Raw genomic sequence first — 23,673 nt, 5'->3', positions numbered from 1 at the left:
GTGTTAAAACTGGAAAGAATATTAAGATAAGGAGGCCATGAGATGTGAAGTTTTGCTGCTGTTTGTAGTGTGACATTGCAAGCCTCTTGTGAGAGTATTAGTTGCTTGCTCTTCCAGCCAATCTCCATTAGATTTCAGGTTTTGGGTTCTGAAAACGTACAGGATAATTTAAGAAATCTTTGTCCACAATTGCTAATTCCTATGCTATTCAAATAATTAGTACAGAATTTCCAATGCAAATACAGATATTGGAATTCTGTGCACAAACACTTATGTTGACTATAAAGGGTAAACACAAAGCAAATATCTTAGTCACATTGTTGATGAATTACTCAAATTAACTGAATGCTTTCTTAAAATGTTTGTATTTAGTTTGTTTTAATTGTAACTTATAACAAATAAAGCTCGAAATGCAATGTTTATCCAAAAAAATACAATGTCACGAAATGCAATCCTAACATTGCATGTCAGTTTGCTCTTCCACACTATAAACAGCAGCAAACTTCACATCATATGACATTTCCTGCCCGGAATTGTTTGGAAACTTAAGCCCTTTATTTGAATGTATTATTCAAATAGTTGTTGAACCTGGGTTCCTCATATGTGTATGGGATTGTTGTAATTTGCTCACTCTTTGGCACTCAAATACAATTGTTCCAAGCAAAGTATTTTAAGAACTTAACAGCCAAAATTTCTGACACAACAGATAAGACTATCACAGTCTCAATTCCTGTTTCTTAAAGATGATCATTAACATAGCACTTCTCATGACTTCAGTAATATCTCAATGCACTTTTGAAGTATAGCACAGGTCACACATAATGAACTCTCATGAAGAGTTCTTACTTACTCTGACTCCTCACCTTTTTTTCCATTTGATGAACAGTCTCGGTCTGAAACATTGACTATACTCTTTCATAGATCCTGCCTGGTCTGCTGAGTTCCTCCAATGTTTTGTGTGTGTTTCTCATAAAGAGCATTGGGATTTCTTTTTTAAGTGTACTCATGGAATGTGGCCTTTCTGGGAAGACTAACATTTATAGTTTGTTCTTAAATTTCATTGAGCCAGTGATCATTGTAGATTATTGAATCCTTGCATACTTTAAAAATATGGGCATGATGTGGTATGATTTTCAATGCATTGCCATATCAGCTACTGTTGTCAGTTGCTGGTTGTTTCCCATCAATAAAGAATAATTGATAAGAGACCCTACACTTGCTACTCATTTTACTCAGATATAGATGCTATGTCGGTAATGAAAACCATTGCTGGGAAGTAACAAACGACTAATCAAAGATGAAATGGAAAGAACAGAGTGTTCTGATGGCCTAATTCTGCTCCTATATCATATGTCTTACATAGAGTGATGATAATAGTAGACAGATAAGTAGCAGATAAAAGTAACCATCCAGGGATCCTAATAATAATTCTAGGTCAAGCAGAAATTCACCAGCACTTCCTCCAGTCTAGTGTCCTGCATTCAATGTTCAGAATGTGGCTCTTCTAGATTGGGTAAACCAATTACAGATGGGGTGACCACTTTTCCAGGCATCTGCATTGAGTCCACAGGGCAATCCTGAGTTTCTCATTGCTTGGTACTTTAATTCTCTATCTCAGCTTCCATTTGATAAAGGGTCTTCGACTTGAAATATTAATCTTGTTTATCTTCCCACTGATGCCTCTTTACCTGTTGAGTATTTCCAGAAATTCCTGTTGTTATTTTAGATTCCAGCATCTACAGTCTTTTTGATATACAGATATAACAAATCTGTTGGTAAGATGAAATGTACGAGACACTTGTTCTGTACACAGGAAAAATTAAGAGCTTCAAGACAGCAAATGATATTGTTCAGACCTTAGAGAAAAACAAAGTAGATGAAAAGAGAAAGGAAGCAGAAATACCAGAAAAGACCAGTTATGCATGCACTGCTTGTGAGTCTGTTTGTGTGATGGATATTCACACAAATAGGCTCTGGGGCCATTTTTTTTGCCAAACTCAGCTTTCTAAACACAGCAGCTAACACTTCGAGCGATCAAAGTGTCATTTTGATTAAATTAAACTTCCAATTGATATTCTTTGTTTAGTTTCTTGTCGTAAACATGAACCAGTCTTTAGTTTTTAATGTAAATAGCAAGCAATAAACAGATTGAAATTACAAGGACAGCTTTGCAAACATACACACTGCCAATAGAATGCAAGATGTTGGTTCACAGCACCTAGACTGACTTCTCAAGAGTTGTAGTGTAAGGCATTAGGTTATTTAATTGAGCTTGTTTCAAACTACAGACAAGTTGGCTAAGCTATTTAGTTCAATAAGTTTGCACACCAGATTGGTATCACTTAGCATATCTAACGGCTGATCTGTTAATCGTTGGAAAGTGTGTATGTTCAAAGAGTCAACTACACAGCATTAATTGTGGGAATCTGGGAACTGTGTCTCCAAGAAGCTTTTAGACCAGGGGTTCCCAACCTTTATTTATGTCATGGACCAATACCACTGAGCAAGAGGTCCATGGACCCCAGGTCGGAAAGTCAAAGTACATTTATTATCAAAGTATGTATGCAGTATACAACCCTGAGATTTATCTTCCCACAGACAGCCATGAAACAAAGAAACACCATGGTATCCGTTCAAAGAAAACATCAAGCACTTGATGTGCAAAAAAAGAACAAATCATGCAAACAGCAGAAAAATGACTGAAAACACACAGAATATTAAAAAAATGAACTACAGAGTCCTTGAAACAGTCTAGGAATGTTCAGTTTAGTTCAATTTAGTGCTGAGACATTCACTGACTGAAGGCTGCAGAGACAGTCTGCCCCAATCAAAATTGCACAAAATAAAAGGTGTAACTCAAGACTCTGGCATCATCCTGCAGCAGCAGTGAGCGGTAGGGAGGGAGAGAGGGAGAGGGAGGGAAGGAGGGGGAGCAGATAGAGAGAGAAAGAGAGAGGGAGGGGGAGAGAGAGCCTGAGACTGCCTGACTGGCAGGCACTTTAATCGGCAAAATTGGCAAGAAATGGAATCAATCATGGACTCACACCCTGTCTCCAGCTTTCTTGGCCTCCAGGCTGCACACTCCATTCCAAACCTCACTGAAATTCCTTGGAGACAGCAAAGTGCCACATCGTTCAATCAGCCTGAAAACACATCATCAAACTGTAAATTACCTGAAGGATGTTGCCTTTGGTGACATTGTTTGCTCGCACCATCTTCTTCAAGACACCCTATTTTAGACTGGTTGTGCAAAAAGGGTATCTGGAAAAAATCACAGATGCATGGAATCACCCAAGTGGCAGAAAACAGTACAAATGTAGAGAGCAGTTCAGGCTTATTAGTTATGGTTAAAGACAATCAAGAAGAATGGCAGAAAGACAGGGTGACTAGAATCCATTCTTTTTCCTTCGATTTCCATGACGGAGGAAATTCATTCTATTCATATGCATTGTTAGTAGTCATTTTTGTTGATAGAAATTATATCTTTGATTTGGAAATCCTTTGTGCTTTAGAAATTGTTTGTAATATGGAAATGCTTTTTTAAGGTAAAAAATTCTCCATGAGTTTTAAAAGTATTTTAAGAATCTTGTCTGGATTTAAATGTGTATCACTAAAAATGAAATAACTGTGTTTGAACTACTATGTTAACTGAAAGCATCTCCTCCTTAGTAGGGAGGGCAGACCCACCACTCTTATAGTGGTATTGGCCTCTAAACTCACCATGGAAGATAAACAGAAAAGTGAACTACAAAGTTTGTAGTTTTTGAAGAGTAGGTAGTTGCAGTATAACCTCCCTTATGGAGAGGACTTAACGTCTTCATTTGAATTTAGAACTTTGTGGTCAGCAAACCCGATATCTCCAAATTTTTCATGCTTCTTCAAGATGCTTCAATAATCATGCAATAGGACATGTTGAATGCACGTACAGACCACTGAAGAAAACAATTGCTATTAGGGCAATTATCACAACCAACAGACCTCAAATAGTCAGTATGCTTATCCCATTGCTGTATGCTCTACTCACACATGACTGCACGGCCAAACACCCGAGTAATCATATTGTCAAGTTCGCTAATAACACAACAGTGTGCTTATCACCAACAAGGAATAGATGGCCTACAGATAAGAGATGAAAGAGCTCAAGGGCTGGTGCTCTCTTGCTCAATGTCAGCAAGACAAAGGAGATAATTATTGACTTTAGAAGAACTCACACCCCTCTTTACATCAGCAGCACAGTAGTGGAAACTATGAGCAGTTTCAGACTCCTGGGAGCACACTTCTCACACAATCTCTCATGGTCTGAGAACACATCCTGCACAGTCAAGAAAGCTTACCAGCTACTTTCTGAGAAGGGTGAAGGGAGCTAGACAATGTACATCTGTACTCATTTCATTCTACAAATGTGCATCCTAACATGCTGCATCACTGCATGGAACAGAAATTGTACTATGGCGGACAGGAAGGCTCTACAACACAAAGTCAAAATTGCCCAACACATTATCGGCACCAGCCTATCCATTCCAAGGACATATATACAGAAAGGTGCTAGAAAAGGGCCAGTAACATCATGAAGAATCCCGCCCACCCAGCTCATGGACTGTCTGTCATCAAGGATGAGGTTACATATTATCTATGCCAGGACCACCAGACTCAAAATGTTACTTTCCCTGAGCAATAAGGCTGATTTCTACACCTCCACCCATTAACCCACCCCATCACTACTTTATCACTTCCTGTCAGTCATATATATCGATACTCCTTTGCGTAATGTCATGTTATAGACAATCAATCTATGTATATAAACTATCTTATATTTATATTTATTTATTTTTAAAATTATTGTGTTCTTTATCTTATTGTGTTTTTTTGTGCTGCATTGGATCAAGAGTAACAATTATTTTGTTCTCCTTTATACTTGTGTACTGGAAATGCCGTTATACAATCTTGAATCCAATTTCCTTGGACAGATGGGGGCAAAGAGAAAGAACATTCCCCAGTGGATTATTTTTGTGTGCTGGAATTGAAGATCAAAAAGCTGGAAATGTAATTACTACATGCAGGGAGTTACCAACCATAGATTGGAAGGTTTCTTCAATTATACCATGCCTATTGACACAGAAACAAGCTGGCTGGTTCTAGAGCATGAACTACTGTATATGAACCATACATTTAGTACTTTTTGTTAACTAATGCAAGGTAAATGTCCAGGTTATTGGAGAGTTAGATTGCTACGTTGTCAATGGAGATGCATGGATCCTTCTGCCCATCATAGTAATGACCATGTGTGTGATCATGGGCATTCATTAGATTGTGTTGCTCTGGCTGATAAATTGTGTTCTTCAAAGAAGTGCTGCATTGCATAGTAAATAAGGTGAGCTGCATAAGGTGTCAGGAGGTTTAGAGCTCAAAGAAAGTTGCAGCCAAACCAGGAAGACAGTAACAATTTTCTAACAAGGTAATCATGGAGAATGAGAGGTTGGTCATCATTGTTCAACCAGCTGATAAGATAAGAGACAGTAAGCCTGGAAAAGAGAACATGGTACAGGCAGGGTAATTCTCTCTGTGGAAGTGAGCATGGTGGCAAAAGGGCTGGGATACACCAACACTGGAAAGCTGTAGTGTGAATTGAGGAAAGAATGAAGAATGTATGTTCGGTGACATTGGAAGACCTCATAAGAGTGTTCATTGAAACCTGGGGAGTATTGACAGTTTGTATGTCCACTAGGAAGAGCTGTGCACATATTTACTGCACCACAGTGCAGCAAGTACAACAAATGGTGCAGTTCAATAGCAGTGAGAGACTTGGGCAGAAGGTGTACATACTGCAAGTCTCTATGGGGACCATTAATGTGGTTGCAATACAAGTCTGCAGAGAGAAACAACAAGCAGGGTCAAAAAGCAGGTCAGAGTGAAAAGTCCTAGTGACAGAAATCTCTACTTTCAGTCCTTAGCAGTTTCAGCATGTTTAGAAAAGGGGTTAACTGCGCTCAGTTGGATCTCTTCTGAAACAGTAGGAGATGGGGTGGTGGGTTCTGAAAAGGCTTGACCTTGGATGACATTATGGTTGTTTCACATGCAACCTTTTTTGAACTAAACAGGCTACAGGTAAGCTACTGGGTACAGATCTATCACTGTATAACTCCACGATACAGTACTGCTTGGGAAAGGTTTGTCACTATGAGTTCATTGGAGTTCAGTTTGTTATAGAGCAGGTTTGTCCAAGTGTGACACTGCTGGGAACAAGTGTAATAATATGATGTAATATTGGTACATACAGGTTTGTCACTGTATAACATTAGGGTACAGTACTGGTAGCCATAGTCTGGATCAATACCTACCAGTATTGCTTGGGTAAAGCAGAGCATGGAGGGAGAAACAGGAAATCCAGAATAGTTTTGAAAGTGCTTTTTACTCAGTCATGAGGGAAGTGGTCACCACTAGTCAGTACGAGGACCACTACTACGATTAATATGGATTAATAATTTGGACTTGGGTTTCCCACAAGACAAAATTTATGACTCTGAGAAGGATAGTGAAAGATAATCTAGACGGGCCAGTGAAGTGGGTGGATGGGTGGCAGATGAAACTTAATGCTGAGAAATACAAGGCATTTCATATTGCAATATAAAATGGAAGGCACAAATAGTAAAAGTGTAGAGAAACAGAGAGTTCTGGAAGTGTATGTGCTCATTTCATTGAAAGTGGCAGACCAGGTTAAGATCGAAGTTATAAGAATTTTACATGATTCTGGCAGTTATAGACAGAAGATTCCAAAAGGAAATTTTAGGGAGAATTGATAATGGTATTTAGAACCAAGATGGATTTTCGCAGGGAACTGAAGAGAGGGCTATAGTGAAAGAGAAGCCAAGAATATGAAAACCATTCAGAAAAAAAGTTAGAAATTGTTATTATTGTGCCTGTTATAATGGTTTAGAAATTATGTTTAATTCCAATTACTGTAATTGTTAATGGGTTTGTTGATTGCAATTAAGCTTTGGCTTCACAGTTGAAAAAACGTGATATAGTATATTCATGGTTATTTATCAGTAAAGCAACTGGAGTACAGGATGTGAAATTAGTCATCCACTAGCTTTATCGGTGTCTGTGTTCATATTAATTTATCTATGTTGGGAGGATAAGATGTGCTGATTTACGTTCAGCTAACTTTACAGTTGTTGACCAAATGTATTCTGTAATTAATTACCTGCATATTGTATGTAAATAATATATGTAGTTACTATTGTTATGGGTTTGCTCTTTTTTGTTTGGGAAGTGATCAATATGCAATGTATTATAATGGGCGTGATCATGCTATATAAGAACAATATTTACAATTAGGTTTATTGTATCAAACACTTGTTTGTTGGGTGTAGTTGCAATCAATAATGGAACTTAGTTACTTGCCTCAATATTTTAAAACTTATTGTTTTTGGGATAGCACATTGCTGGCAAGACACATACTTACTCACTTGTCACTCACAACAAGTTTCACTTCAGTTATGGCATTTATATTGCTGGTTAATTGAACTTCCTATTAATTGATGGCCACCAAGATAAACATATTTAAACTGGAAGTTGATGATTATTAAGGGTGTCATGTTATGTTATGGAGAGAAAACAGAAGAATGGAGTTGAGCGGGAAAATATTGAAAGACAGAGCAGACTCAATTGACCAAATGACCCAATTCTGCTCCTATCTCTTATGGTCTTAATTTGATTCTAGGAGACTTGGCGAAGTTAATGTCATTGAATGCCAACAGTAGGTGGTAGTCAAGGGCCAATTGCCACTGGCGTTATATTCATGCTCATATGTCCTTGAAGAAGGAGCATGTGGTATCCATGGGTACAATGTGGGATTTCTAAGACTACTGGGCACCTCAGGAGCTCGAGTGCATTCTGAATGGTGAAGACAATGTTATAATTTGAAACAGTAAATAGTGTGCACTGTAATATCGTGTTAATGTGATCCTGAATAAACCAGCCCTTTGATGCCCATTGATTTCACATTGTGTCTTGGTGATCAGGTCTTAGAGACATAGAAAACCTACAGCACAATACAGGCCCTTCGGCCCACAAAGTTGTGCTGAACATGTCCCTACCCTAGAAATTATTAGGATTACCCATAACCCTCTATTTTTCTAAGCTCTATGTACCTATCCAAAAGTCTCTTAGAAGACCCTATTGTATCCGCCTCTCCCACCGTTGGCGGCAGCCCATTCCACGCACTCACCACTCTCTGCATAAAAAAAACCTACCCCTGACATCTCCTCTGTACCTACTCCCAAGCACCTTAAACCTGTGCCCTCTTGTGGCAGCCATTTCAGCCCTGGGGAAAAGCCTCTGACTATCCACATGATCAATGCCTCTTATCTTATACACCTCTATCAGGCCACCTCTCATCCAACATCACTCCAAGGAGAAAAGGCTGAATTCACTCAACCTGTCTTCATAAGGCATAGTCCCCAATCCAAGCAACATCCTTGTAAATCTCCTCTGCATCCTTTCTATGGTTTCCACATTCTTCCTGTAATGAGGCAACCAGAACTGAGCATAGTACTCCAAGTGGGGTCTGACCAGGGTCCTATATAGCTGCAACATTACCTCTCTGCGCAGCTGCTTTGAGAGTCCTATGGACTCGAACCCCAAGATCCCTCTGATCCTCCACACTGCCAAGAGTCTTACCATTAGATAGATAGATAGATAGATAGATAGATACTTTATTCATCCCCATGGGGAAATTCAACATTTTTTCCAATGTCCCATACACTTGTTGTAGCAAAAACTCATTACATACAATACTTAACTCAGTAATAATATGATATGCATCTAAATCACTAATTCAAAAGCATTAATAATAGCTTTAAAAAAAAAAAAGTTCTTAAGTCCTGGCAGTTGAATTGTAAAGCCTAATGGCATTGGGGAGTATTGACCTCTTCATCCTGTCTGAGGAGCATTGCATCGACAGTAACCTGTCGCTGAAACTGCTTCTCTTTCTCTGGATGGTGCTATGTAGAGGATGTTCAGGGTTTTCCATAATTGACCGTAGCCTACTCAGCGCCCTTCGCTCAGCTACCGATGTTAAACTCTCCAGTACTTTGCCCACGACAGAGCCCGCCTTCCTTATCAGCTTATTAAGACGTGAGGCGTCGTTCTTCTTAATGCTTCCTCCCCAACACGCCACCACAAAGAAGAGGGCGCTCTCAACAACTGACCTATAGAACATCATCAGCATCTCACTGCAGACATTGAATGACGCCAACCTTCTAAGGAAGTACAGTCGACTCTGTGCCTTCCTGCACAAGGCATCTGTGTTGGCAGTCCAGTCTAGCTTCTCGTCCAACTGTACTCCCAGATACTTGTAGGTCTTAACCTGCTCCACACATTCTCCATTAATGATCACTGGCTCCATATGAGGCCTAGATCTCCTAAAGTCCACCACCATCTCCTTGGTCTTGGTGACATTGAGACGCAGGTAGTTTGAGTTGCACCATATCACAAAGTCCTGTATCAGTTTCCTATACTCCTCCTCCTGTCCATTCCTGACACACCCCACTATGGCCGTGTCATCAGCGAACTTCTGCACATGGCAGGACTCTGAGTTATATTGGAAGTCTGATGTGTACAGGGTGAACAGGACCGGAGAGAGTACGGTTCCCTGTGGCGCTCCTGTGCTGCTGACCACTGTGTCAGACCTACAGTCTCCCAACCGCACATACTGAGGTCTATCTGTCAAGTAGTCCACTATCCAATCCACCATGTGAGAGTCTACTCCCATCTCCGTTAGTTTGTGCTTTAAGATCTTGGGCTGGATGGTGTTAAAGGCACTAGAGAAGTCAAGGAATGTAATCCTCACAGCACAACTGACCCCATCTAGGTGAGAGAGTGATTTGTGCAGCAAATACGTGATAGCATCCTCCACTCCCACCTTCTCCTTATACGCAAACTGAAGCGGATCCCGGGCGTGCCTGGTTTGTGGCCTCAGATTCTGTATTATCAGCCGCTCCATGGTCTTCATCACGTGCGACGTCAAGGCAACAGGTCTGAAGTCATTCAACTCCTTTGGTTGTGGTTTCTTCGGTATTAATACTATATTCTGCCATCATATTTTAATTAAACAATACAATATTAACAGCACTGCCCTTATTTAAAACCGGGTCATTAAATACGTTTTACAGTCCTATCAGGATATATAGAAACACGTCATATAAAAGTCCAAAATTTCTGCACAATATTACCTATATTTTATGTTGGAGCGGGACAAAATTGCAACATAATAACACTACATGTTGAGTTCTTGCTGAAATTGTGTAGTTAAAAAAAACCAATGCATCCAAAATCTATTTCAAGATAACAAAACACCGTGAAAAGAATTTGTACTGCAACGAAAAATCTAAGTTTGGTGATCCGTGAAACATCCAGGCAGCATAAGAAATAATTAAATAATAATTAACATGGGAGACCTTTGTGACCTAACGAAAACTTACGAGCCGTATGTGATACGGCAGTTGTAACTTACTCAATAGCTTACACGTAAAAAGTCACCACAAGTCCTGTCCTATTTGGAAGAGATTTATGATCTCACTTAAATTAGGTGGTCAGTAGGGTACAAGCAGTTTTGTGTGTTTCGGTTGTTTCAATTACTTTGTGGGTGTTTCTCTGACAAAACAGTAAATACATCCAGTCTGCAAAGTCTCCCACTTTAAAGTTTATTTTCGTTGTCATTTCTCCTTGCAGCAAATTTCAACTAGATTCATAAAGCTAATCGCATAAATCTTCTAATTTAATCGGTTTGATGTTGTCGTGGCTGTTTATCTTTTTCCACTGTGTCACTCACTACATGTTGTCGTGGCGTGTTTTTCATCAAATTTGGGATGGGAGCGTTTACCTGCACACTAAAGAGCACAGAAATTTGTAACACAGCTGGGGAAATTTGAAAAGCTCCATTGCAAAGGAGGTACAACAGCACAGACGAAAACCCTGCATCGTACAGCGCATTAAGAATGGATTCAGCGATACTACCTCCAAGAACTGAAGAAATAGTGACTACCGGCAGGATCCAAGACAGGGACGGTGAAAAGCACTGCTGTAATACGCCAGCTTGAGACACAGGGCAATGTATACAGATACAACGAAAAACCGAGGGGGGTGTACAGCAGCCTTGCGCGCACACACCTCCGCCGCCCAGCCCCGCCCCTCCCGCCCGCCAGCCAGCGCCGAGGAATGCTGGGAAGTGCAGACCTATGGCGGCGCGGATAGTGCAGGAGTGCGGCGCGTGATTGCTGTACTGACATCAGCGCGCGAGCATCCGGTCGCTAGCCCGAGTCCCGGCTTCGCGCGCGCATTTTGTGCCGGAGAACGGGCGCCGTAGGGTGGCCCGAGGCCGGAGTGACCAGACGGGTAACCGCAGTGCCGTCGGCCGCCCAAGCTGAGCTTGGTACTTCCTGGTAAGGACATTGTGCGGGCGATCTGCCCGGAGAACTGTCACTCGCTTTCTCCGTTCTCGTCTGGCGGCCTTCCTTTTCTAATTTATTGAATCACTGCTCTGGCCTTGTTGGTTTGACCGGCGGACCGCGTCGTTCCCCTGGATTGAAAGCAGGTGTACCACTTGCCGGCCTAGACTCTGAGCTGCTCCCGGTTTATGGCCGGTGCTCCAAGCCTTCAGTTGTCACGGTCTCCAAGTACTGTCAACGGAGAGGCAGTGCCAGCCGAGCTGCAACCAAATCGCTTGCACCAATGTTCTGCCCCCCTTATCCGCTTATTGGCTTTTCAGCGGGCCTGCTCAACCAATTGGTGTTCTGATTGGCTGCCGGGCACGTCAGTTGGTTATCTGGCCTATGCTTTCAATTAATGAAGTTGCTGTGATTCAAAGGACAAAGTTGTCACAGGAACAGTTTGGAAACACAAAGGCAGGTAATTTAGGAAGGCCAATACAATGTTGGCATTTACTGTAAGGGATGAAGTAGAGAAGTTTTGATGCAACCTCTCAAGTTGCTGGCCCGATTGCATTGGCACACTGCATGGCGTTTTGGTTTCCACAATTAAAGAATGATACACTGTACTTGCTTTGGAGACGGTGCAGAAAATGTTTACCAGCTTCATTGCTGAATGAAGGTTTGAGGATTAAAGAAATATTAGGTAGATTGTGGTTGTAGTCATTGAAGTTTGGAAGAATCAGAGACACTTACTAAAACATGTTAGCATTTTGGGGGTGGGGTGAGTTGAAGAGGTTGGCATTGAGAGTATATTTCCACTATTGGCAGTGAAGAGTTGAGGGGAGATTTAGAACCAGAGCATAATTTCCGAATAAGGGATTAACCAGATTGGTTGCCGATGAGGAATTTCTTTGGTGGGCTGTGACTCCTGGGAATTTTCTAGTCTTGTAGAGGTAGAGTCTTCGAACATTACCTCAGGTACAAACTGAAATACGTATGAACTAAAATTGAGTCATGGGTTTGAAGAGGGAGTAGAAAATTGGTGTGAAGACCAAGAATGGTTTTGGTATCAATGAATTGTTGATGGGTTCACAGATTCTGCTCTGTTTCTTATAATTGAAACTTGGTTGTTAGGATGAGTAAAGTTTTACTTTGTGAAACATTATCTTGCAGTACTGGAAGAAGGTTGGATGACAGTCTTCAGAAAAGAACAATGGAGGGTGGGGGAAAAGCTTATCTTAACTGGGTAGGTGATTCAGATTCTTTTAACACTTTTTTTAGTCGTTGACACATTTCATTTACTTTTGCACTTTTTAAAACATTACCTGAAAATGCGACAGCATAATACATTAATCAGTTCAAGAGGAATATAGTTGGAAACCCTCAACATTAAAACAAGCAATTCATAGCCAATTATTTTATCAGATGGGTAGATTGTTTCTTGGTACATTGGAACAGTAAATAATTTTTGATTCATCTAGGATGTGCATTATAGTAGTTGCATAGTATTTTAAGACTTTATTCCAAACAAAATGTATAGATTTCTCTTCCATTATTGTGAAACTTAAGATCTTAATGCTTTGTAATATTTTGAAAACAAGGTAATGAGGCTTTGTAATTTGTCCTTGGTTTTCTGTGAATTTTAAACATGTTCTTAAGCTGCACCATTAATCACAAAACTATCCCCAACCATCCCTCCATTTTGTTCTAAGAATTGTTAAGACAGGGAGGACTGCATTCAGTTTAAGCCTGTGGCAGCTTGTAATAGAGAAACTTCTTGGTCTCGCTCTTCCTTTTTCCACATAGACACAAGGCCAGATCCATTTCTTACTACTCTATCACAATTTAATGTTTCCTTGTATCTAGAGATATGAATGAAAGAACTTAAACACAGTAATAAGCCATTCAGCCCATGTCTCTGCTTGCCATCTTTTATCTTTGTTTCAATTTCCTGGTTGTGTCCCTTGGATTTGATGCCTTGATAGGCCCATCAAATCATATCTGCTGACCTCTCACTTTGAGAGTAATTCCTGTTCAGGACACCCAGTAAGGGAAGGTGTCAAACAAGAGAAAACCTGCAGGTGTTGGAAATCTGAGCAACACACACAAAATGCTGGAGGAACTCGGCAGACCAGGCAGCATCTATGGAAAAGTGTATTTTTGATGTTTTGGGCCGAAACCCGTCGGCAGGGATAGTGTCATCTTTGTTTCCACCCTGTCAAGTTTTTATGTGTTTCAATGAGTTTGTCTTGCTTAAACTTTTTTCATAGGACAACTCCTTTGCCCAACCCCCATGAACCCTAGGAATCAATTTGGTGAAGCTATTTGTATTGTACTGCAGTTCTATCCTTCCTAGGTAGAAAGTGTAGACCTGAATGCTGTTTCATGTTCAGTCCCAATGGAGCCTCAGTAATTGGAACATAAAATTTAATTTGCTAATTCCTTGCTGGTAATTTGCACATATTTGTATTTAAAGACAACCAGCTCATGCTGAACACCAATACCTTCCAATCTCTCCCCATTTAAAAATTTCTTTTTCTTTTCTACTTAAGTGGTTCATCTGGCATTTTCCACATTGTATTCATCCATTTACTTAATCTGTGTCTGAAGGCACATAATCCATGCTAGTAGCTCGGTAGCAATTCAGTATAAATTGATGTATAATGTTTGGTTTTCTTATCCTGATTATTGGTGTTGGTTATGAACATTTGATATCTCAGCATTAAACCCAGTGCCACCCCACCAGTTACAGCCACCAACATGTTGTTTCCTTTCCGTTAACTATCCTCAAACCATGCCGGTATATTCCCAGTCTTGTGTACTCTAATTTTAATTAATATTTTCTTTGTGAGTGTGTGTAATTTTATAAAATATATAATTTGCTGGTCTGCCCCTCCTGCTACTATTTGTTATCTTCACTATTGCTAGCCTCCTCATTTGATCATACTTCCAAATTTAGTATTATCTATAAATTTTATCTAGTCCACCGCAGCCATTTCATGCTAATATCACTGTGAGTGGGAGGGAGTTGTCAGTGTTTATTGTACTCCATTCTGGAAAACACGCCTATAACAACTCTATTTTTGTCTGTTAACCAACTTTCCATCTGGGCTAGTCTTCCTGAAAATCATATGAACAAGATCTACTGCATTCATTTTATCTGCCTTATCTTTCTTTCTTATCCCTATCACCCCTTCTGGGGCATAGGCCACCAACAGCAGTTCGGCGGAGTCTTCTGTTGTGGGGCAGTCCTCTTCTTTGAAGATTCTTCCTCTTCAGGGCTGAGGCCTCTGGAGCCTCTGTTGGTGTTTCTGTAGCACTGGGGTTTTAAAAGGGATGGTGTTGCTCACCCCATCCTGAACCCTCCTCCTTTAGCATCCGAGCTTGGGACAGTCCATGGCAGAGTTTTATCCACCTTATGACTGAACAAAAAAAATCAAGTAGATCAATCAAATGCTCTTTGCTGCTTTCAGATCTCTACTGGCTTTCATTTACTTCCACCTCCTGCCTAGTTATTTTGCTGAATGTTGTTGGTTAACTTTACACGAAGTGAACAAGTAAGACATTGTTAGCATTTTCCATTACTGAAATTTATATTTGTTTGCTCTGTTATTTGAAGTAGTTCTGACAGAAATGAGTTGACTAACCTTTATGTTTCATTCTGGTTTTTTTATAGATGTGTTGACATGCATGTGAAATGAAAACTATACTTTTTGAAAATATTGTTCTTAATATTGATTAATCTTGATATGTATAAAGAAATGCCTCCAATCAACAATTTTTGATATCTGCTTTACAGTATTTCATCCTGTTTTCCCCCCGTCTTGAACAGCACACAAGATGATTTTACTTCATCTCTGAAGGCTCAAATCTTTTTTGGTCTTTTATGGCTGAATAGTTTATTTTAGCCATATAATTCTCTTCTCCAATAATGTTTTTCCTCTTCTTAAGCACAGTTTCCAGAGCTAGATCAGTGAACTGATTGTGTGTGTTGGGGGGTGGAGGGGGATTGGTGGAGAGAGATGCATGTAATTTTTATAGGTTCAACTTGCGTTCCTATCATTTATAGCCATTCCTGTTGTTTTAATTCAGATACTGTGGCTTCTTGATAGCTCAAATAAAAAAAATGCTGACTTTCTCTGGAAAGATGTTACATAAGGGTGTAGGAGCAGACATAGATTCTTTGTGCTTATTCTACCATCAACAAGATAATGACTGATCAGATCTTGCCATTTATTCTGTTTCTCTGCTCTTATTTGAATTCCGTTTGTTTCAAGTCCAGTGGCATCATGTGCTTTTTAAGTGTTATTTTTGATAAGTTGGTGTCTGGGTATTTAATATCTTTTTCGAAGGAATTAATTCATTCTGAACCCACTGCGTCTAGTGAAACCAAAAATTCGCAGGTTCAATTGGTTGGTGATTAGTGGAGTGACTCTGATAATTATTTTTTTTCTCTCTGTAACAATACTCAAATAACTTCTGGAGCAAAGAACAAACCACTGGAGGAACTCAATAAGTTGAGCAGCATCAGTTTAGGAGGCAGAGGGTGACTGTCTCAGGGTCTGAGTGGAGAGGAAGATAGCATAAAGAGGAAAAGCGGAAGGATGAGATGGGCTGGTATGTGACAGTACTAAGGAGGGATAAACTATGATGGGAGAAGGAGCTAGGTGGGGGCTTCCACCCATCAGCACTTGCCTCAGTCTCAATAACTCAACCCCACTTGCATGATTTTATGTCACATCTGTGGCCTAATTCCATAGATCTGCTGTTGGTACTTGGATGTCGCAAGGTTACTAATCTATCATACAGAGACTGGGGCCATTGTTCTGGAATCGAGTTCTAGTACCACCAAGGGAGTTGGAGGGATTCGTATTCAAATAACTAAATAAATCTGGATTTTAAAAAATCCATCATTAATGGCAGTCACAAACAAATGGATTGCTACAAGAAGTTATTTGGTTAATTCCTTTAAAAATTGTTGTCCTTATCCAACCTATTTTGTAGCTGACTTGAGATCCATTAAAGTCATTAACTCTAATTCCCTTCACTTCAGTAAGGGATAATAAAATATTTCTGACTTGTCAGCAGCACCCACAACCCAAAATTGAACTTAATTCAGTAATTGAACTGACATTGATTACTTTCTGCCAAAGATAGCTCAGCTTTCACCTCCATTTTCATTGGAAGTATTTTGTTAGTGGATTGTTGAAGACACAGTTGCAAATTTTTGATAAACACAAGAGATTATGTGGATGATGGAAATCCAAAGCAGCGTGCACAAAATGCTAAAGTAACTCGGGCAACATGTACAGAGGGTAATGTGAGAGTAGCCTCATCATGACAGTAGAGGAGGCTATGGACTGATATATGTCGTTATGGGAATGGGAAATAGAATTTAAATGGTCAGCCACTGGGAAATCCTGCCTTTTGTGGTGGATGGAGTGAAGTTGTTTGACGAACTTTTTCCCCAGTCTATGTCAGTTCTCACTGATGTAGTGGAGACCGCACTAGGGGTTGCAAATTTTTTCTTGTGTACCCTAATCCCGGGCAGCAGAAATGCATTTCCTTTACCTATTCCGTCAGTTCTCCTGTAATGTGAATTTGAATTGAATTCACTTTATTTCTTACATCCTTCACATACATGAAGAGTAAAAATCTTTACTTTATGTCTCCATCTAAATGTGCAATGCGCAATTGTAGTAATTTATAATAATTTATAATAAATAGAACAGTCAATATATTACAGAGTACACTCAAATCAGTATGAGTTCATCAGTCTGATGGCCTGGTGGTATTTCGTTAAATAAATCTTAGAGATAACAATCCCATTTTTATTCAGCATTCTGATGCTGAAATACTTTTAATCAAAAGTAACAAATGTCATCCTTTTCAATTGTAAGAAAGATAATTTAATACTTTTTTGACTTCATTATAAAACCATTGACATGATTGTCCACACCGTCTTCAAGTGCCTTTCTACTGTTGTTTAGTAGGAATGGAAGCACTCTGTAGTTTTATGTTAATCATAGTCAGAGAATCACTTGGTGTAGTTTCTCCTTTAGCTTCTACACTGTGACTTGTAATGTTCCTGAAGGCTCTCTCTTTTGGGGGGCTGCCCCATTGCTGAGTTACATGGTGTCCTTCAGTAATAGCATTCAACAATACACTGACATTCAGCTCTACATTAGTACAGTTCCTTTTAATTTTTTTTAGTCTCAAAGTTGAAAGACTGCATGTTCAACATCCTTCAATAGACGAGCAGACATTTTTACTACCTACGTATATGACAGTTGAAACCATTTCCTTGGCAACCATTCAAAATTGAACCAGCTTGTTTGCATTCTTTTGCAGTATACTTGACCTTGCTTTGGTATTACAAATCCTTTCTATTATTTATGCAGCTATTTGTCCTATTATAACTGCCTGACTTTTTTTTACCCTCCTTTTCTTCATTTTCTGCTAAAACACCAAACTGTGCCACTTTTTACCTTGACTATTCAAAAGCATTCTTTTCATACACTTTCACTCTACCCTCTAAAATCTTGTCATCCAAACTTATCCTAGTTGCCAAGACGAGGAAATTTGCAAATGCTGGAAATTCAAGCAACACACACAAAATGCTGGTGGAACGCAGCAGTAAAGGTTTCTTTCAGTTAGTCCTGATGAAGGGTCTCAGCCTGAAACGTCGACTGTACTTCTTCCTATCGATGCTGCCTGGCCTGCTGCGTTCCACCAGCATTTTGTGTGTGTTCCTAGTTGCCAAGTCCTGTTTATGCATCCCTTTAGTATATATATTTTTAATCATTATTGATTTTAAATCTCTTTTTAACCTTGTCCTTCCTTTTTCTTTGTAATATCTCTATTCCCACTATTAACTTTTGTTAATTGCGGTTTCTGTGCAGTTTAACAATTAATTATCTGGTTTTATTCTAATTAGCTTTTATATGTATAACAGTTTAATATGCCCTAGTGCATTAAAAAGTATAATTCCAAAGTTTTATTTTTCATTAAGTGGCTAATATTTTCTCATTGGTTAGCTTTTTACTGCAGTAATGAGTAAGTATTTTCTAATTGAATTATTGTTATCTGTAGATTAGAATGGAATATTTCTTGTCTCTAAGGTATAAAAGCAGTTGTTTTGTGTTAGACATCTTCTTTCTCTTCTTTAGATCCTCTTCTTCAAGTAGTGAGGTCAACTGTCACTGTTTTGTTCCTGTTCTCTTTGTTCTATCAGCCCTTAATGAAATAATCGTGAAGCAAGTTTTATGCCTTGTTCCTGACTTCGAAAAGAATCTTGGATTTAAAGACCGGAGTCAAACACTATCAAAGCCCCAAACTCTGTAATATCTTCTTTAACTCTCTTTGTCTTTCTGTCCACCAGATATTCTGTAAAGCTTAGTCTCCTTGACTTGTGTTTTTGCTCTTCTAATCCAATGTCACCTTAAATGGCTGTGTCATATTTGTTTTTTAATACATCTTTGGATATTCAACTGCACTAATGTTGCTTTATGAACATAGCTGATTATTGCTTTGACGATGATAGTCTGAGTAACTTCTCACTGTTTAGCCTTAGGCTCCAGGAATCATTCTGGCAGATTTGGGCTGTATTCCAATACTGGTATATTCTTATACATCATATATGTCAAACTCAAGGTCCGCGGGCCAAATCTGGCCCGCGGTGGAATTATCTTTGGCCCGCGAGATAATATCTAATTACTATTAAAGCTGGCCCCAGTAATCGAAGCGCCTATGGCGTATGATATGGCTAATGCTGAGTTTATTCAGGTACCAGGTTTTCAGGGTTTTTAGTGTTTATTCGGCAGTCTTGCTCGGCAGTCTTCTTCATAAGAAACGGAATTTGTAAAGTGACACACTTTGTAGTTATAGCAGAGACTGAGACACATGAGAGCAGGCTGAAAAAACGGAGGCAACGAAAGCTGTGTTTGCATGCGTCCGACTTATCCGGCCCGCATGAAGCTGCATTTTGCTCAATCTGGCCCGTGACCTAAAATGAGTTTGACATCCCTGTACATGGTACTGAAAACAACTTAGTTTTTCTGCACTATTCTGTCCAAATCTGGACATTGCCCCTTAGGTAAGATATGGCAGTCTGAAGCAGAGTGTAGGAGAAATTTAGTAAAATGATTTTAAATATGAAGCATAGGCTGATCTTGTTGGGAAGAAGGAGGTTATGATAACATTGAGTTGTTCAAAGTCATGTAGGGTGTAGATAGAGATAAATTGTTTCTATTGATGAAGGGGACGTAGAATGAAGGTGATTAACAATAGTGTCAAAAGTGATATGAATGAAAATATTTCCACATAATGGAACACAGTAACATTGTAGTTATAGAAGAAGGTCCAATTGTAAAGTTCAAAAGGGAGCTGGGTAAGTAAATGAAAAAAAGAGAATTTACAAAACCACAGGAGAATAGGACTAATTGAATGGTCTTTACCTTGAGATTTGATGGCTTGAATAGCCCCTTTTCATACTGTAAATATTGTGTGTGACTTGTCAAGGGTTTAATTCAGTTGTTCTAAAGATTATTCCACCTTGTTTTTTAGGTATCAAAGCCAACATTATTTTGTCATTATGATTATTGTCAGCTATACCAGACTCCATAATGATGCCAGTTTAAGTATTTATTTTTACTGTTTCAAACTTTACACATTTTAATAACTTCTTGTTTTTCTTTTTCTTGAGTCCAAAGTGTATGACTTCTTTGTCTGCATTAAAATCAATTTAGCTCACAATTAACCCTTTGCTTAATTGATTTTTTTGTACATTTGTGATTCCATCTGCATTGTCTCTTTTCTCCCTTCTTCAACAGTCACTCGGTGTCAAGGATGACTATCTTCCATTTGAACTTTGTGGGATCTGAAATGGTTGGAGTCCTCTACTGATCTGTAGGCTCTGCCACAGACGCGGCAGGTGGAGTTTGACAGGGTTGTGTGGGCTGTTGTATGCTCTTGCCATTGTTTGCAAATGGCTTCCAAGTGCTTCTGTCATAGAGATTCAAAGTACTCAGTGCCTTCCTAAATGTTCCAGATCCACCAATCTTTGTTACTGGCAAACTGTCCTTTTATCTCATCTGAGCTATTAATACATATGGTGAATTGTTGAAACCTTGACCAAGGAATAAAGTGCTGGTTTAAAAAGAAGCTTAAAAAATGTGCATTTACAGCATGGGTGCTGTCAAATAATGTATATTACAATTCTTCAGGGTTGATTCCTTTTCAGACTAAATTCATGTACTCATATCTTGGGTTAGGGTTGTATGCACAAAGTGTAATGTTTTGATTGTTGGTTGCCTTCTTTTACAAAATTGTGTACAGCATGCACACTACAGTGGTTTCCACTCCTGTATTGCAGCAAATACACTGATGTATAATATAATACAGAGTAAAGCTTTAGTACACAGTGATTTGCATCTTTAAGTGACAGATGTTTTTAGTTATACTCATCTTTAGCTTAACAAAACTTGCTTCAGATACAAGCTATTCCCCCAAACTGTGGCTTATGACTCGAAGTGTGCTTCCTTTCTATCTTCTATTCCTTTTTATTAATTAGTTCAGATTTAAACCAGGAACAAAATAATATGGATGATATATATTCAAAATAAAGGCAGGAAAAATCTACAATGCTCAGCAAATCATGTAGCATTTGCAGATAGAGTAATGTTTTAGATTGGTGGTCATTCGTCAGAACAATTCTGTGGAGGTATTACCAGCATATTCTATTAACCCTGTTTCAGCACAGCTGCTGCCTAACTTCAAAAATACCACAAAATTTCCATTTTCACTAGCTTCTGTATTTTATCAGAAGTCTTTCTGTTCTTACTTCCCACACAAGGTTTATGAGTATTGTAAAGATGTCACTTTGTTGCAGTTGGTAACATTCTTGCTTATTGAGTTTATGTTTTATAAACCCCAGTTAAATATTTAAGAATGTACTCTTGGTTGCTATTGAAATGTAGTACTCTGTTGTTGGATATGTCATCTTTTGGAAGAGATGCTGAATCAAGGCTATGAAATAGTTGAACATGCCTGTGTTGTACTGTTTGAAGAAGAGAGAGAATTTTTATTTAGTATTGTCATGTTATTTCCCCTTCAGCCCTAACAGATTTTCTGTATGTATATTTATGATGAACATCCACAAACTACAAGTTGCCATTTTTGATTACTTTCTTTTTCTCACCTCTCTTCGAACTCACATTTGTTTCTATTTGTCTCTGTTATTGGAATAATCTAGGAAAGGTCTTTGCTGTTGAGCCTGCTTGCTAGCAATTAAATTGGTAGTTAATTTGTCAACAAGAGCTGGCATTTTCAATCTCCCAAAACCCAGAGAAAAAAGTGATAATTCTGAGATGGAAGCAGAATGTCAGTAATGATGGCTTGTGTAGATCATTTGTAGAGCTACAATAAATTTAACTCAGAAGAAAGCTTTGTGATACTTGTTTGAATTACCACATTAAGGTTTACTTCAACATGTGAAAATGAAACAGATCAGAGCAAAGAATATTTTTAAATAACATATGTGCCTCTTTGAAATGTTTTCCAATGTAATGTTAAAAGGAAGTTTTTTTTGGGGGGAGAAAGAAGTGGCATTAATTCCATGCTTTTATCAAATTTAGGATATCCCCAAATGCTTTACTAACACTAAAATAGTTATTTTACAATTATAATGGGCAAAACACAGCAGCTGCTTTCCCTTAAATTCAATGGATTTTTAATTTTCTGGCTAGTCTGATCTTGCCAAACCATTGATTAAGTCCATATACAGATGAAATATATGATTTCCATCAATTTGTAGTGGCATCATAATTCAATCAAGTTAGTCCATGCTGATTATTCTTGATTAACACCTTCTTTTGTAAGTGTTAAAGTGTTAAAATTTTAATTTTTAGCTGACTGACTTGTAATACTTTGGTCTGTTCACTTCAACACTTCCATCAGTCCTCCAATCCTTGGGCACCAATTGTGTAGCCAGATAGAAAAAACGAATGTGCTAGAGGTGCTTGGCTCTTGTTGGAAAGGAAATGTCGTCAGTGCTTCAGATCTGCCTTTTAGAAGCATAGAAACATAGAAAATAGGTGCAGGAGTAGGCCATTCGGCCCTTCGAGCCTGCACCGCCATTCAGTATGATCATGGCTGATCATCCAACTCAGAACCCTGTACCTGCTTTCTCTCCATACCCCCGATCCCTTTAGCCACAAGGGCCATATCTAACTTCCTCTTAAATATAGCCAATGAACCGGCCTCAACTGTTTCCTATGGCAGAGAATTCCACAGATTCACCACTCTCTGTGTGAAGAAGTTTTTCCTCATCTCAGTCCTAAAAGGCTTCCCCTTTATCCTTAAAGTGTGACCCCTCGTTCTGGACTTCAACCGGTCTATAATTCCCCAGTTTCTCTCTCCCTCCTTTTTTAAAAAGTGGGGTTACATTAGCCACCCTCCAATCCTCAGGAACTAATCCAGAATCTAAGGAGTTTTGAAAAATTATCACTAATACATCCACTATTTCTTGGGCTACTTCCTTAAGCACTCTGGGATGCAGACCATCTGGCCCTGGGGATTTATCTGCCTTTAATCCCTTCAATTTACCTAACGCCACTTCCCTACTAACATGTATTTCCCTCAGTTCCTCCATCTCACTAGACCCTCGGTCCCTAACTATTTTTGGAAGATTATTTATGTCCTCCTTAGTGAAGACAGAACCAAAGTAGTTATTCAATTGGTCTGCCATGTCTTTGTTCCCTATGATCAATTCACCTGTTTCTGACTGTAAAGGACCTACATTTGTCTTGACCAATCTTTTTCTTTTCACGTATCTATAAAAGCTTTTACAGTCATTTTTTATGTTCCCTGCCAGCTTTCCCTCATAATCTTTTTTCCCTTTCCTAATTAAGCCCTTTGTCCTCCCCTGTTGGTCTCTGAATTTCTCCCAGTCCTCAGGTGTGCCGCTTTTTTTTGCTAATTTATATGTTTCTTCTTTGGACTTGATACTATCCCTAATTTCCCTCGTCAGCCACGGGTACACTACCTTCCCTGGTTTATTCTTTTGCCAAACTAGGATGAACAATTGTTATAGTTCATCCATGTGATCTTTAAATGCTTGCCATTGCATATCCACTGTCAACCTTTTAAGTATCATTTGCCAGTCTATCTTAGCTAATTCACGTGTCATACCTTCAAAGTTACCCTTCTTTAAGTTCAGAACCTTTGTTTCTGAATTAACTAT

General features: G+C 39.1%; 1 protein-coding gene and 1 long non-coding RNA gene across 10 annotated transcripts in view; one reads left to right on the top strand and one right to left on the bottom strand.

Annotated features, from left to right (window-relative positions):
- Nucleotides 1-533: 533 nt before the first annotated feature.
- Nucleotides 534-11,170, bottom strand: LOC140737204 (uncharacterized). The gene is made up of 3 exons (XR_012101075.1): nt 11,020-11,170; nt 3,174-3,261; nt 534-1,688 (listed from the first exon to the last, which is right to left on the bottom strand). It is a non-coding gene; the product is annotated as an uncharacterized lncRNA (long non-coding RNA).
- A 41-nt stretch (nt 11,171-11,211) lies between these two features.
- Nucleotides 11,212-23,673, top strand: part of nek7 (NIMA-related kinase 7) — a 222,678-nt gene continuing 210,216 nt past the window's right edge. For 6 of the 9 annotated variants that reach the window (XM_073063495.1, XM_073063492.1, XM_073063497.1 and 3 more), the window contains exon 1: nt 11,212-11,444. The gene's annotated coding sequence lies outside the window, so the exon portion shown is untranslated. Of the gene's footprint in view, nt 11,445-12,605; nt 12,679-23,673 lie in introns of all 9 variants that reach the window. The other 3 variants (XM_073063494.1, XM_073063493.1, XM_073063490.1) reach the window with 1 other exon arrangement.

The sequence above is a fragment of the Hemitrygon akajei genome, chromosome 12, assembly GCF_048418815.1.
Source record: "Hemitrygon akajei chromosome 12, sHemAka1.3, whole genome shotgun sequence".
In the NCBI taxonomy this organism is placed as follows: Eukaryota; Metazoa; Chordata; class Chondrichthyes; order Myliobatiformes; family Dasyatidae; genus Hemitrygon; species Hemitrygon akajei.
Note: the sequence above shows the minus strand (reverse complement) of the source record. Positions and strands in the feature narration are given on the sequence as shown.